This window comes from Triticum urartu, chromosome 6A, assembly GCF_056163025.1.
Source record: "Triticum urartu cultivar PI428250 chromosome 6A, HENAU_Tu73, whole genome shotgun sequence".
NCBI lineage: Eukaryota > Viridiplantae > Streptophyta > Magnoliopsida > Poales > Poaceae > Triticum > Triticum urartu.
Window position 1 is genome coordinate 410,085,544 of NC_141878.1, and position 16,396 is coordinate 410,101,939.

Below are 16,396 nucleotides of genomic sequence, written 5' to 3' on the forward strand. Positions count from 1 at the left end.
AAATCCCGCACCTAAAACCCTAACCCTAATGTTGTGCGCAAAGGTAAAAAAAAACGGTGCCCAGAGGAGGAGAACGTCGCGCACATACCTTAGCCCATCGCTCGCCAGCTAGATCGTCGCCGCCGCCGTCGATCACCCACCTGCCGCCATTGCCATCACGGGAGCAGAGAAGAATACAGGGGGACGCCTCCTCGACTGCTTCGTTGGATGGGCTCTCGAAGTGGGCCGGGCCACCTTTCTACGCACCGAACCGGCCATCTCTCTCAGTTTCTGCCAAAAAAAGAGCAATCCCGGCTGTGAGTAGCCACGTCAATCCCTGTTTGGGAAGGGCTCTCAGGGTTCGATTTAGACCAGGATTAATGAGTTCAGAGTGCCAATTTCGGGGATTGTGAGTTGGGGGTTCGATTTAGCTAGCGCCTACGAGTTCAGGGTTTTTTTGGACCTTTTCCTTTATATTATTTTTGGGACTAACCTATTAACCAAAGGCCCAGCCCAGATTTGCTGTTTTTTTGCCTATTTCAGTGTTTCGAAGAAAAGGAATATCAAATGAAGTCGAAACGGAACGAAATCAACTAGAGAAGTTATTTTTGGAAGGAAACCTACCGGATGGACTTGGACCCCACGTCAGGAGCAAAGGGAGGTGCTCACGAGGGTGGGGGCGCGCCCACCCCCTAGGGCGCGCCCCCCTGCTTCATGGGGCCCCCGAAGCTCCACCGACGTACTTCCTGCACCCATATATACCTACGTACCCTAAAACTTCCAGAATAGAGAATAGATCGGGAGTTCCGCCGCCGCAAGCCTCTGTAGCCACCAAAAACCAATCGGGACCCTGTTCCGGCACCCTGCCGGAGGGGGGAACCCTCACCGATGGCCATCTTCATCATCCGGGCTCTCTCCATGACGAGGAGGGAGTAGTTCACCCTCGGGGCTGAGGGTATGTACCAGTAGCTATGTGTTTGATCTCTCTCTCTCTCTCTCTCGTGTTCTTGATTTGACATGATCTTGATGTATCGCGAGCTTTGCTATTATAGTTGGATCTTATGTTTCTTCTCCCCATCTTCTCTGTAATGGATTGAGTTTTCCCTTTGAAGTAATCTTATCGGATTGAGTCTTTAAAGATTTGAGAACACTTGATGTATGTCTTGCCGTGCGTATCTATGGTGACAATGTGATATCACGTGATTCACTTGATGTATGTTTTGGTGATCAACTTGCGGGTTCCGCCCATGAACCTATGCATAGGGGTTGGCACACATTTTCGTCGTGATTCTCCGGTAGAAACTTTGGGCGCTCTTTGAGGTTCTATGTGTTGGTTTGAGTAGATGAATTGAGATTGTGCGATGCATATCGTATAATCATACCCACGGATACTTGAGGTGACATTGGAGTATCTAGGTGACATTAGGGTTTTGGTTGATTTTTGTCTTAAGGTGTTATTCTAGTACGAACTCTAGGGCTGTTTGTGACACTTATAGGAATAGCCCAACGGATTGATTGGAAAGAATAACTTTGAGGTGGTTTCGTACCCTACCATAATCTCTTCGTTTGTTCTCCGTTATTAGTGACTTTGGAGTGACTCTTTGTTCCATGGTGAGGGATAGTTATATGATCCAATTATGTTATTATTGTTGAGAGAACTTGCACTAGTGAAAGTATGAACCCTAGGCCTTGTTTCCTAGCATTGCAATACTGTTTACATTCACTTTTACCGCTTTTTACCTTGCTGTTTTTATATTTTCAGATTACAGAAACCTATATCTACCATCCATATTGCACTTGTATCACCATCTCTTCGCCGAACTAGTGCACCTATACAATTACCATTGTATTGGGTGTGTTGGGGAGACAAGAGACTCTTTGTTATTTGGTTGCCGAGTTGTTTGAGAGAGACCATCTTCAACCTACGCCTCCCACGGATTGATAAAACTTAGGTCAACCACTTGAAGGAAATTTGCTACTGTCCTACAAACCTCTGCACTTGGAGGCCCAACAACGTCTACAAGAAGAAGGTTGCGTAGTAGACATCAAGGGGCCTGATGCTTCGTGGATCGTCGTCTTCGGACCCGCGGTTGGAGGCCAGTACTCGGCGGCATCATCGATGGCACACATCTCGATCATCGTCGCGCATGATGCGCTCTGCCCGAAGCTCTATCCTCCCCTAAGGCAAGCGCGGGGTCAGACCTGCTTATGCTCATGGTGTGCACAAGGAGAAGAGAGATCCTGGCGTTGGTGGCCGAAGCTGTTGAAGAACGACGAAGGAGGCGGGAGGCGCACTAGAGGTGGAGGCGGACGATGACGGGAACGTGACGGGGCTACTTCTCCGACTGAAGTTGGAATCACCAGTGTGCAACGGAGGCAGAGACGAGCGGGAGGCAGAGCATGCTCCGAACTTGAGACGGAGGCTGTGCGCGCTAGACGACGACCTTCGACGCGCTCCAGCCTGGGGCAGGTACCGCGTCAGAATCATCCAAGGCAGACGAGACTCCTTGAGCGGGTGCCCCTCCTAGCATGGCCCTCAATGGCGCATGGACGGAGGCCTCCGGCCAACAACAATCTCAGGATCAACCGTCGGCGCCAGGGGCGCTCAGCGCTAACCGACTTTCCACAACGAGTGGCAAAGGAGACGATGAAGCGCGCGAGCATGCCAGTACAACGTTGTCCCTAAGCAGCGCATCAGCAGTCACTCAACCCAGGAACTGCACGATGCATACAAATCAAGACAATTGTTTAAGCTTGTTGGGTTAGTGTACATGCATGATTTGCCTATTATTTTATCTGTACCATCACACCTCCTGTAAATCCTTATTGTTGTTGTATGTATGTCAGTTGCACCTTCATCATCTCCGTACTGGTGATAGAGCAGGGTTTTTTTATTGGCGATGTTGCTGGTGTTGGTAAAGGCCGATTAATCTGAGAAAACTGGCAATATAACCGTATAAGGCAATGTAAGAATTTTGGCAAAATTCCCATCAAGTCTCTGCTCTGCTGAATTTTTAAGAATTCTGCCATCATGTCTTCTTCTTCACTACTTACCTTTAGCTAATTTGCAATTGCAATTTCCAGGTGGGTATCGGTTGATTCTGACCGAAAGTATCATGCTCGAAGAGATATAGATGGTGTTGGTGCAAAAGCATACAAGGTATGAAATCTATTAAAATTGAATGATATTTTAACCTCAAGCCAATGCCATCTGTATTACACCAACTGTATGAGACCCTGCGGCTCCACATGATAGCGTCTTTAACTGTATGCATGTGGATTTTACAACACAACATTTATCTAGAAAGAGTGCTAACACTCAAACATATAAATGATATTAATTACTGCCAATGTCGATATGGTCGCATTATTTATTGCAATGAAATTGGATCTGCTATTGTAGATTCTACTTGAGTCTCGACATATGTAGTCATGTAATTGATTTGCCTCTCCATAGGTTTTTTAGGTCTTTGAGTTTCTCCTTCGTTGCCACAAAATACATTGATTTGCTGACCGTGTATTTTGTAGCAACTGTGTATGCTTCAATCCCATTTTTTCTTTGAATTTTGAGAGTATGTTACTTATGTTTTTATCGTTTGGGTAAATCACAACACCAACAATAACCTATTTTTTTTACGAACGGGAGGAGGGCAAGCGGCAACACAGGTGAGGTAACATGTTGAATGGAGGACATGTGCCTATGTGTGTGCGCCTGGGGCGGGTAGATGGAGTGTTCGAGTCGTGTGATGTTTTCTTTTTGGGAGAGAGTCTTGCGTCATACTTACGCGGTTAGGAGCGTGTGATGTTTTTTCTTGTTGCAACACACATGCATGTTTCATATAGTTATTATGTTCTCGTCAATGGCTTGATTTGAAGACCACAGTTTTGTTACCTGTTGCAACGGATGGGCCCTTTTGCTAGTATTGTATCAAGAACAAAAGGAACTATATTCGTAGACTGTTGGATGACAATGGTGAATGGAAAGAGGACAATGAGTCGATGAAGAATCTGATTGGTAGCTATTTTCAACACTTGTTCACTTTAGAAGTTGCAGATCCGAATTGGAATGTTATTAACAGGGTGAAACCGAAAGTTACTCCCTACATGAATGAGGCTTTAATGGCCCCATATACCGAAGAGGAGGTAAAGAGAGCCTTATTCGGTACTCCCTCTGTTTCGAATTAGTCTACATCCTGACTACGTACACAATTTGTTCCAAATTAGTCTACATTCTACCAAGGAAGCACAACAGTGCTTCCATCAACGGCCATCAGTGCTACCTCCCGGAGTCAGCATGCTACCGGCAGTGCTACTTGCCGGTGCAACTGGCGATGTTGCCGGCATTGGTCGGCGAGGTCCCGTCGCACCTTTGTAGGTTGGGACGATGGTGCAGTGGGCGGCGATGCAGGCAGCACGGACGGCGATGCTCGGAGTTGGCTCGTTGCCGGCCATGCAAGAGGAAGGTCGGGGAGGCCCTCTTATAAGTCACAACCTCCTGAGCCTTGACCCTAGAAGGACCACAAGTGGTATACGCGAATTGAATTTCTTCTATAAACCACAAGGCCATAGTCGGCATATGGGCATAGGTGTGTCCCGAAACCAACCTCTTTCGTTCGATTCAGTAAACAGTAAAATCTTTCCTCTCACTTTTCACCACAGCCGTCAGATATGGTAATTTTTTCCCCACTTCCTACTTGGTTGAATAGGTCCATGTCATGCCCCGGGAGGGATCAGGGCGGATTCGAACGGGAGGATCTCAGATCTCACGAGGAAGAAAGGGGAAAGTAGGAACCAAACTAGGGTTTTGTATTGATATAAGATATATGTTTGAGTAATGAAATGGTTCTCAGAATAAGCAATGCATTACAAGATGAGGGGTGCAAGCTTTATAGCTCAACTGGCATGCGGTGATAACAATAGTGTCGTAAATGAAACGCTACAGGGAACGGCTGAAATGGTACAGTGAGACGGCGAGCAACGTGAGCCGTTCGATCATCGGTTCGGTTGGAAATCCTGGCCGGTCGTTAACTCAAGAAGGGAGACACTAGTTAACTGAAGATGCAGGCCTGACAATGCCCCCATGCGAAATCGAGCTTGTCCTCAAGGAGTTGATCTGTTGAACCAGCGATCAATGGTTGCTTTGAAGAATGCAGGGAAGGTCTTCTTCATGAATGCCGCGTCTTCCCACGATGCTTCATCAGGTGGCAAGTTTGCCCATTGTACGAGCCATTGAACCACCAACAGGTTATTGCGCGGTACCTGGCGAGTCTCCAGTACCAGAACAGGCTCAATTAGAACCCATCTGCTCGAACCATAGGGAGGTCAGCACAAGGAACAGCCGAGTGCCCGACGTGTTTTTTCAACTGGCTGACGTGGAACACTGGGTGGATGTTGGTGCTGTCAGGTAAGAGGAGCTTGTAAGCGACGTGCCCAACTTTGGGTATGACACGGAAAGGCCCATAGTACTTGCTTTGTAGCTTGATGTGAGAGCGTGCACCGAAAGCATTCAGGCGGTAGGATTGCATCTTGAGATATATTTATTTCCTTATATCATGATAAATGTTTATTATTCATGCTAGAATTGTATTAACCGGAAACATAATACATGTGTGAATACATAGACAAACTTAGTGTCACTAGTATGCCTCTATTTGACTAGCTCGTTAATCAAAGATGGTTATGTTTCCTAACCATGAACAAAGTGTTGTTATTTGATTAACGAGGTCACATCATTAGTTGAATGATCTGATTGACATGACCCATTCCATTAGCTTAGTACCCGATCGTTTAGTATGTTGCTATTGCTTTCTTCATGACTTATTCATGTTCCTATGACTATGAGATTATGCAACTCCCGTTTGCCGGAGGAACACTTTGTGTGCTACCAAATGTCACAACGTAACTGGGTGATTATAAAGGAGCTCTACAGGTGTCTCCAAAGGTAGATGTTGGGTTGGCGTATTTCGAGAATAGGATTTGTCACTCCGATTGTCGGAGAGGTATCTCTGGGCCCTCTCGGTAATGCACATCACATAAGCCTTGCAAGCATTACAACTAATGAGTTAGTTGCAAGATGATGTATTATGGAACGAGTAAAGAGACTTGCCGGTAACGAGATTGAACTAGGGATTGGATACCGACGATCGAATCTCGGGCAAGTAACATACCGGTGACAAAGGGAACAACGTATGTTGTTATGCGGTCTGACCAATAAAGATCTTCGTAGAATATGTAGGAGCCAATATGGGCATCCAGGTCCCGCTATTGGTTATTGACCGGAGACGTGTCTCGGTCATGTCTACATTGTTCTCGAACCGTAGGGTCCGCACGCTTAACGTTACGATGACAGTTATTATGAGTTTATACATTTTGATGTACCGAAGTTAGTTCGGAGTCCCGGATGTGATCACGGACATGACGAGGAGTCTCGAAATGGTCGATACGTAAAGATTGATATATTGGATGACTATATTCGGACACCGGAAACGTTCCGGAGAAGTTTCGGATAAAACCGGATCACCGGGGAGGTTACCGGAAACCCCCGGGGGGTTAATGGGCCTTATGGGCCTAAAGTGGAGAAGTAGAAGGGGCTGCCAGGGCAGGCCGCGCGCCCCCTCAACCCCTGGTCCGAATTGGACTAGGAGGGAGGGGCGGCGCCCCCCTCTTTCCCTCTCTTCTCCACCAATCCTACTTGGACTAGGAAAAGGGTGGGGAGTCCTACTCCCGGTAGGAGTAGGACTCCTCCTGCGCCACCATAGGGCCGGCCGAACCCCTCCCACTTGGATCCTTTATATACGGAGGCAAGGGGGCACCTCTAGACACACAATTGATCAACGTGATCATTCCTTAGCCGTGTGCGGTGCCCCCTACCACCATATTCCACCTCGATCATATCGTTGTAGTGCTTAGGCGAAGCCCTGCGTCGGTAGTACATCATCATCGTCACCACGCCGTTGTGCTGACGGAACTCATCCCCGAAGCTTTGCTGGATCGGAGCCCGGGGAGCGTCATCGAGCTGTACGTGTGCTAAGAACTCGGAGGTGCCGGAGTAACGGTGCTTGGATCGGTCGGATCGGGAAGACGTACGACTACTTCCTCTATGTTGCGTCAACGCTTCCTTTGCGATCTACGAGGGTACGTAGATAACACTCTCCCCTCTCGTTGCTATGCATCACCATGATCTTGCGTGTGCGTAGGAAATTTTTTGAAATTACTGCGTTCCCAACAAAATTGTTCTGTGTCTGCGGTATAATCTTTCCATGAAGGAAAGATGCGCACAAAGTTCCTCACAACAATATAAGCTTTGTCTTCTAAACTGGGAAGAAATGGAACAGGGGTCCTATTTGCTGCAATTGGGGCTCTCTCTTGTTCAAAAAGGGATTTGGCAACTGGATTTGGTGTACTCTTTGCTGGAATGGGGTTTTTGCATCGTAGAGTTGGTGCTATGTCAACTGGCATAATCATAATGCTTGCTGCAGTTGGGGTCTGCTGAGTTGGGGCATCAGAAATGACCAATGTAGTATGGCTAGAGTCTGCTAGAGTTGGGGTGTTTTGTGTGTCAGGTGATATTGCAACTACACCTAATGGGCTATTTGATTTATCAGGTGCCACTACCTTTTCCAAATACTTTGCTTGTGCTCCTCCACGATCAACAATCACCCTCTTCCTTTTGAACGTCTGATACACAAGAACATCATTTGAATGGATAAATATGGTATGATGACAGATGGAATATATACTGAAAATGGATAGGCAGAGCGTATTCACATACACGATGTGTAAACTAAGCTAATGGCAGTTCAACAAAGTAGAAGCAATGCAAAGCATCAGTTACAAGATATGTGCGACAAATATAACCTTGGAAAGTTAGAGCAAGCACCTTGATGGGTGAATAAGATAGGGCATCTTCCTCTGACTCCTCCACTGGGGAGCTATATTGACTTAGGTCTCCCTCTAGCTTAGAATCACTGTTAGGATCATATTCTGAGCATGAATCTGTAGGTGGAGAGCGTTTGCATTGCATTGCATCCAGACTTGATTTCAGTCCCTTAATGCCAAGTTTGACAGCCATGGCATTGTTCTGCTTTATTATTTTCATGCGCGCAAGCTCATAATCATTATGATGCTATTAAGAATATGATATTCATGAAAACATAAAAAGTAGTCAGATTATCTATGGAATGCATTGCGGATTCAACTCAAAGAGTGTCTCCCTATAAACCCCTGCATATGCAAAGTTCACCCCCAACCGTGCTGACCAGACCACACACAGAAATACAAACCCCTTATGTCTCTATAACAGGCAGACACACATTTCAAAACTGAAGTAGGAACATTAGAATCATATGAAATTCGTATTTGAACAAATAAACTAAGGAATTATGAGTGGCATAATTTTTAGCTTCAAGGGTGGAGTGTTGGTAGTGCGACACAAAGCAAGTAGGAAAATTGTATTCCATGTAAAAGATTGAAGCCTATGTAAAAGCTGGAAATGACACTTTCTTTCTACACAATGCAGTGTTCGTTGCCCACACATGATGGAAGAGATCACATAGAGAAATACTATTCACTCATGTCTACGGTTGCAGTATTTAGAAACAGGGTGCTCCACCCTAAAAGAATATTGACAAAAAATATGACAAGGCAAGCATAGATGTAGTGAATCAATCATTTACTTGTGATCTTACTAGGACAAGTATGCAGAATTGTAACTGCAGTAAGAGACCTCCAAAATCTGAATCAAGAAGTTTGTCTAGCACTTATTGTTTGCAACTAGTCGACGTGAAAAACTGGATATTATATCGAATGAGTAAGAAAGACAAGTAAAATTGTCAACAAACCTGGCTTGCAATAGTAATCTGGGTCAATGTCACTATGACCAACAATCCAAAATGAATAGTGTCTGTTCCTAGGGCCGGAATTTTGAAAACCATGTGAACTTTACAGGTACTAAAGATTACCGAAATACATCTGAATCATTAAGTGTAGGTAGCACTGAGCACACAACAAACCTAATGACAGTCCTGCCTAATGAGTAATGAATCAATTATAAATTGGGTGATGAGGAGTGGCTGCTGAGTGTTGAGGACTTATCTCAAGATAAATCGGGTTGGCTTAGTGGGTGCTGCACGTCTGAGCCCTGAACGGACTGGGAAGGTAGGCACGGCGGCGCGCCCGGGCAGCGGTGACGCTGTTGGGCGAGCGGCTCCTGACCTCCTGTTAGTCCGGCGTCTCCTCCTAGAGTCATGCCGTCCGGGGACGGCAAGTCGCCGGCGAGGCAGGCGGTTGGGGGCGAGTTGAGATTGGGAGCGTGGAGCAGAACAGAGGGGAATCGGGGCCTGGGACGACCCAAAATCCCAGGGTGAGCCGGCCCACCGTGGGCACCCTGTAGAGATACACACCAGAGCGGTGAACATGCATTTTCGAAACTAATTTAGGAACATTTAGCTGACCAATTAAACGAATCTGTTTTAATAATATCAGATTCGTATTTGAACAACTAAGCTTGTTTAGCTTGATGGGTCGAGCAGTGCTATTATGACATGAAGCACGTATTCTGATCGTATAGTGATCATAAAAGGGGGAAACTGGAGAAATGATATTTAGCAGCCATTGTTTGCTTCGAACTAAGAACTAAATTCTAAGAGCTGAAAAGAAAGTAGAGTAACCAAGTTAAGATCTATTTTCTGGTTGAGATCAAAAAGTTGAGGAGATATGAAGTACCACCTCTCTTGCGGCGCCGTGTAGGCATCAGGGGTGCGATGGCTGTTGGTGGTGTTGAAGCAGATCTGCGACGGTAGACGGGTGCATCAGGGGATAAGTCCCGTTGCGGTGGAAGAGAAGGTCGTATGAGCGGCCCCGGCAAAGAGGACGACGGCGCCGATGAAGCGAGAGGACGTGATGCAAGGCTCTTGGTCCGTCGCCGTGGATGAGAAACGTCCATCTCTAGTAGTGGACGACGCGGTCTTGGTAGGCGCTCCAGCATGGTGGAGGACAGTGGCGATGGATGTGGTGGAGGACGACGGCGATGGACGTGGTGGAGGACGGCGGCGATGGATGGGGTGGCGGACGGAGGCTGGTGTGGGGATGGTGTTCTAGCGCGGATGGTATATGAATGGGAAAATGGAGGGAGAGGTACGGGGAACCATGTTTTTGGGATGCGCCTGTCTGAAATATGGGAAAGTTACGAACTTCGCCCCCGTTTAAAATTTGGACGTCTCGTCGGTTGGGGATACGAGGTAATCTCGCATCTCGCCAATATTTGCCCAGAGCGATTTCGGGCGAGGAGAGGGTGGTTGGCGCGGGGCCGGAAGGTAAACAACTGCGGAGAGGACTAGAGGAGAGCAAACCCTAGCGGCCGCGGAGAGGACTAGAGGAGAGGCGGCTCTGGATGGATGGGACCGATGGGAACAACTATAATAAATTTAGGACCTCGAGAAGGACCCAACGTTCGGTCTGGACAGGTGGCAGACCAAACAAAACGTTCCACCTGAGAGGGCGATCTATCGAACAGAGTCGTTCGGTGCGGAAACGCTCCAGCCCGAACACCTCCTTCGCGAGAAAGCTTTTTTTGTTAAATCCCTTCACGAGCAACCTTGTCGGTACATCCGGGTTAAAGAAAATGGGCCAACAAAAGGCCGAACGTACGGACACAAAAACCCACAAAGACCCCAGGGATTATTAAAAAGCTAGCAATTGCACACAGACTGGCAAATCAAAAATGAAAAAATTGCCATGGCAAATTTTAGTTTAATTTGTCATGCCAAAATTTACTGTATGTTTGCCATGTCAAATATTATTTTTATTCACATGGCAACTTTTAGTTTAATTTGCCATGGCAAAAAAAATACTTTTATTCACATGGCTTGTTTTAGTTTAATTTGCCATGCCAAAATTTACTATATTCTTCCATGGCAAAAATACTTTTATGCACATGGCAAATTTTACTTTGGATTTTCCATGACAATATTCACTCTATTTTTTGCCATGGTGAAACTATTTAATAAGCACAGATGGTATCATAAAAGAATGTGAATTCATCCAAGTATATTGAGCACAGCCAACTTGTTTGGTTGAAGAAGCTCCTGTCATACATACAAGCACAAGAAAAAAGATGAGCTTTGTCTCAAAAAAAAGATGAGCTGATTGGAAAGCTACTGACATACACTCTTTCCATGTTGTAGAACAAAGTTGTTTTCCAAATTGTGATTGCTGAAACAATACAAAAAACACAAAAATCAAACAGGCTGCATGTTCTAGCTAACACAAATTTCAGAAAATTGCCATGTCAAATTTATAAAAATTGCCATGGCATTTTTACAAAAGAATTTCCAAGGTTAATTGAAAACAATATCTATAAATTGCCATGGAAAAATAGTACTGGCGGCTTCAGAAATATGGCAAAACATATTATGTTTTCATGCCATGGCAATGGAAACATGATTTTGACATGGCAACATACTTTGTGTTTCCATGGCAATATATTATGATGTCTTGGTCTTGCCATGGCAAGAAATAATTTAGATCTTGGATGGCTGCAAAAGTTGAGGCGACATGGCAACATATTTTGTGTTTACATGGCAAAAACAAATTTTGACTTGCCATCAACTATAATTTCGAAAAACTGCCATGGAAAATAGGTCAATTAGCATCACATCAAAGTAAAAAAGTTTCTGCAATCCATGAATGACAAAAAAAGTGAATCATACAAAACATGCATCATACGGATTGAGCTAAACAAGGTGAATCATCATCGGTGCTGAGCTAATGACATTAAAACTGAACCTGCCCTTCAACTGATAGGTCATGTGTAGCAGGCAAGTTCCTGGGTGCCTGAGCGGCCGGACAAGATGATGAGGATGGTCCCGTCACCCATTTGGCACCGTCGCCTACGGGCGAACATGAAGCGTCCGAGTTCCCCGGTGTTCGATAAGCCGGAGAAGACGAGGAAGTGGGTCCCGTCGCCCATGGACGCCGTGCTCGGAGAAGACGCGACCGTGGTCGGCGCCGAGGTGAGGGACGACGCCATCGCCTGAAAAGGGCAGCGCCGTCGTGACGGGTGCGAAGGTGCCTGGCGGAGGAGACGCGGCTCGGCTACGGCGGACTCCATTGCCGTCGAGTACGGTCAGCTCGGCGACAGAAGCCTCGGATGGCGGCAACGACGGTTAGCTCGGCGACGGCGAGGATCGCGTGGATGGAGGCATGGCCGTGAAGGCCGCTGCAGCCCTCGGCCTCCGCCCATGTCGGCAGCTCAAGCCGTCCCGCGGGACCCGGAGCACACCGGATTATGCTTCTCGCCGGCGAGCATCTACGGCAGTCATCCTCTGGTTGGGTGCGATGTGTTGCAGAGGAATGGATAAGGAGGGGAAGAGAGAAGTGCGGTCGGGGGATTCATTCGGGACGAGAAAACTTTTTACCGAACGGTTTCAGTCGCACGTGACCGTGGACTTCCACTTTAAGATCTATGCTCAGATCCGACGATGAAACAGTCGTTGGACGCGGGACGTCAGAAATCTGATGTTCGGCCGTTATCAATTCCATTTTAATATGGTAACCTAGCAATAGATGCATGCATGCGAGTATTTAACAAAAAATTACCACATTTTATGAAAATGTGTCTAGAAACTATCACTTTACAAATTTGTGTCAAAAATTACTATTTTTTTACTAATCCGTGGCAAATAACCATCAATTTCGAAAAATGACCAGTTTAGAAGATTTAAACATGTTTATGACAAGTGGGGCCCACCCGTCAGGGCTGACATGGCAGGAAAATCAACACCATTTATTTTGACTGTTAAGTTGACCATTATGACAAATGGGCCCCACACATCAGTATCTATCTTCTTTTTCCTCCTCCTCCTATATTCTCTTGCCCATTTCGACGAATACCTTGTCTTCATGCCCCACGACGAGCACTTGTGTCGTCCATGTCACTCACCTAGAGGCTGCCGGGTCGAGGATGACAGAGGCAGCGCCGGAGCAGGCGTGAGACGGTGGCCGCGAGGGTGCTCGTGCAGCCGTCGAGCCACGGGCAGGCTGCGAGCACGTGTTGGTTGTGTTGACCGGACGTCGTTGCGTGCGGGAGCGCGGGAGGGCGGGCTGGCCGCTGTTGCAGTCGCGTGCGGGCCGGCATCCGAGCTCGCCGTCGTAGCTGTCGCGTGCAGAAGTGCTGGCGGGCCGCCACAGCCATCCCATGTGTGCTCGCATAGCCGTCGAGCTGCGCGCAGGCCGCTAGAACATGCTGGTCGCCGAGCCGCATGCTCGCGCTAGCCGGTCGCCAAGCCGTGCGTACGTGCTCGCGCTGGTTGCGCAGCCACATGCTTGCGTGCTCGCACTGGCTGGTCGGCAAGCCATGCATACTTGCTCGTTGGTGCTAGCAAGCTAGCGCCGGGTGGCCGCGTGCGGTCAAGCAGCGTGCGTCCGTCGGAGTGCCTGATCTATGTCACTACACAAAAACTACACTTTCGTGATGATACGTGTGTGTCACAGTAGGTCACGTTTTTTTCATGCATGTACATTCATGACAAATTTATAACAGAATCAAGATAGTCATACCTGTGCTGTCATAAAAGTGTTCTATGACATTACCAAAATTATCATCACGGAAGTGTCCACTTCCATGACGATAAATCGCGCGTCACAGAAGTGCTTTCGTCAAGGGTGACCGACACGTGGCATCCACCGTAGAGGAATGCCGTTAAGCTATCGGGGCCAGTTTTGGATCTGATAACCCATTAACAGCCCCGACCAATGGGGATTTTCCACGTGTAAAATCATCATTGGCTAGAGGAAACACGTGTCGGCTCACCGTTGTGACAGATGTCATCCACTCATTGGACCCAAAGCGCCTATGATACGTCGACACATGGCACGGCCCAACAAAGGCCCATATAGGTTAAAAAGGCCGGCCCGGTCAAAGGCTCGTAGTACTTACTCAGGTACTAGTGGGCCAGCCCAATAACGGCCTGCTTAATAAAGGCCCATTTACGGCCCGAAGCCAGATCTGGCCCGTTAATTGTTTGCTGAATATTTGGGCCCCTTTACGGCCCGAAGCCAGATCTGGCCTGTTAATTGTTCGCCAAATATTTGGGCCCAATTACAGCCCAGTGACTTTCGGCCTGTTAGAGGCCCGATGTAGACATGGGCCCATTTCAGCCTGGTGTGACTTTCGGCCTGGGAATGGCCCGTGCTGCCCATGGCCCATATATGGTCCGACATGACATCGGGCCCACTAATGGCCTGTGATAAAGGTGGCAACAGTTAAGCCCAACGTGACTTTGGGCCTGTTAAAGGCCTGTCGCATAATTCGGCCCGTTGATGTCTGTACTAAGCTTTCGGCCTCTTAAAGGCCCATGATATCAGCGGGCCAACTAAGGTCCGAGATATGTTTCGGCCTGGTAACTGCCCCTGATATAACTGGGCCCAAAAAGGCCCGGTCTACATTTCAGTCTGCTGAAGGCCCGTCGACGACTAGTGAAAATTGAGGCCCAATATGCATTTCGACCTGCTAAAGGCTCATGGTTTCATCTGGGCCGTAACAGCCAGTACAATATTCAGCCTGTTAATGGCCCAACGCTACCTGGCCCAAACTAAGCGCTGGGTCCACAAAAGGCCCAACTAAAATATAGGTTAGTGTAAGTTGTGGGCCTCGTGCAAAGTGTGAAGACCCCAATGATTCGGGCCCATGAAAGATGCAGGCCGGCCCAATTGTGGCCCGCTAAACAGCAGGCCCGTTAGAGGCGAATGTTTCGGCCCGGTCGACTACATCTGATTTTTTCCAGATAGCGAATGATGGCAGTAACTAGTAGGAATTAAGAACAAATCTACTCTATACAATAAAGAAATTACAGCATAGTAACTAAGAATAAACATACACTATGCAATAAAGAATTTATGGTATATTACATCCACTGGGCATCGAAGTTCGCCACCAGTGATCATAACGCGCAACGAAGAAGCAGATTACAAAAACTGGGCACCATTGCAGCGTAACAAAATAATACTGAACCGAGACCACTTTCAAGACAGTTCAAGAAAGGTTAGCCTTGCACGGGAACTGTTGCGCAAGCTGCTGAGCAAGGCTGTGAGACCGGCCTAGCATGTCAGTCATAGTTTCCAGGTGTAGCTGTTTAGCGATGAGGTTCTCATTGGTGTTCTCCGCAATCTTTCTTAGAGATAGGACTCCAAGTCGAAGTTGAGTTGCAGAATGCCTTTCTGCTAGAACTTGGGACTGAAGAAGTCGAACTGATTTAGACAACGAATTCTGTGAGCTTGTCTGACTACTAGTCTCAAATAACATGAACACTACATCAAGACAAGACTTTGGGGTTGTCTCACTATCTTCAAGATGTTTTGCCTTCTTTGCTGCAATATATGTTGGGTTTGTCTCATAGCCTTCAGCAGACTTGTGCATGCCATCAGGCATATCACCCTGAAACAAAGTAGAGAGATGACAGGTTTTGCACGTGTATAAACAAACATGATAACTGTGCTGTCAATTCCATCCAATTTCAAATTAGAAAATAAAGAGTAAGTTCAAAATATCAATAGCATAATTTGGCATTGTTCATAATGCGGGGAGCTTCACCACACTACTGGATTACCATGTCAACATAACAAGCATAGATGAAGGGCAAAGAAAATCATTGTATCTATTTTGGTTAATGTGCATGGCATGTTGTTCATATCATCAGCCACATCAGTGAGATAAAACAGGAGATGTCAAGGTGCAAACGTGGGCTGCTTCACCACACACTGGATTATAGATCCACAAAAACAAGCATACATATAGGGAGTATTGAGTAATGTGCATGGTATGAATAAGGAATTTGGTTTTGCAAGTAAAACTTAGAACTTACGGTTCTTGCGAACATGCATTTTGGTAGAAACAAACTAAACAATAGTAAATGATAGGGAGTATGAGCAAATTAAACAGCAGTTGAGGATAAAGGCTTTAGAAGGACTGACTTACATTAATAGTTACCACCGGCTTTATAATGCCCTTCTCCATGTCAAGGGAAGGATATTCAAGAATTTCAACACAGAATCTTCTTCATAAGCATTACGTGTACTCTACATCTTGTAGAGAGTAATTATAGATATGATAATACTGGAAGGGATAGAGGATAATGAAGATAAGATGAAGATTGATGCTACATAATCAACTACCAATCCCTGGAAGTACAAGCATTACAGGACAAAATGTACTGACAAGAGCAATGGGCTACACTTCTGCACTGGCATTGTCTGTGTATTCTACTTTTTGGTAAGATTAAATATAGATCTGATCTTTTTTTAGTAAATGGTGGGCGAGGGAGATAAGATGCAAAATGCTACACAATGAACCAATCCCTCTTCCCATAATACAAGAGTGTTTTGAACACTGGTGTACTGTATAAAACGTTCTTATATTATG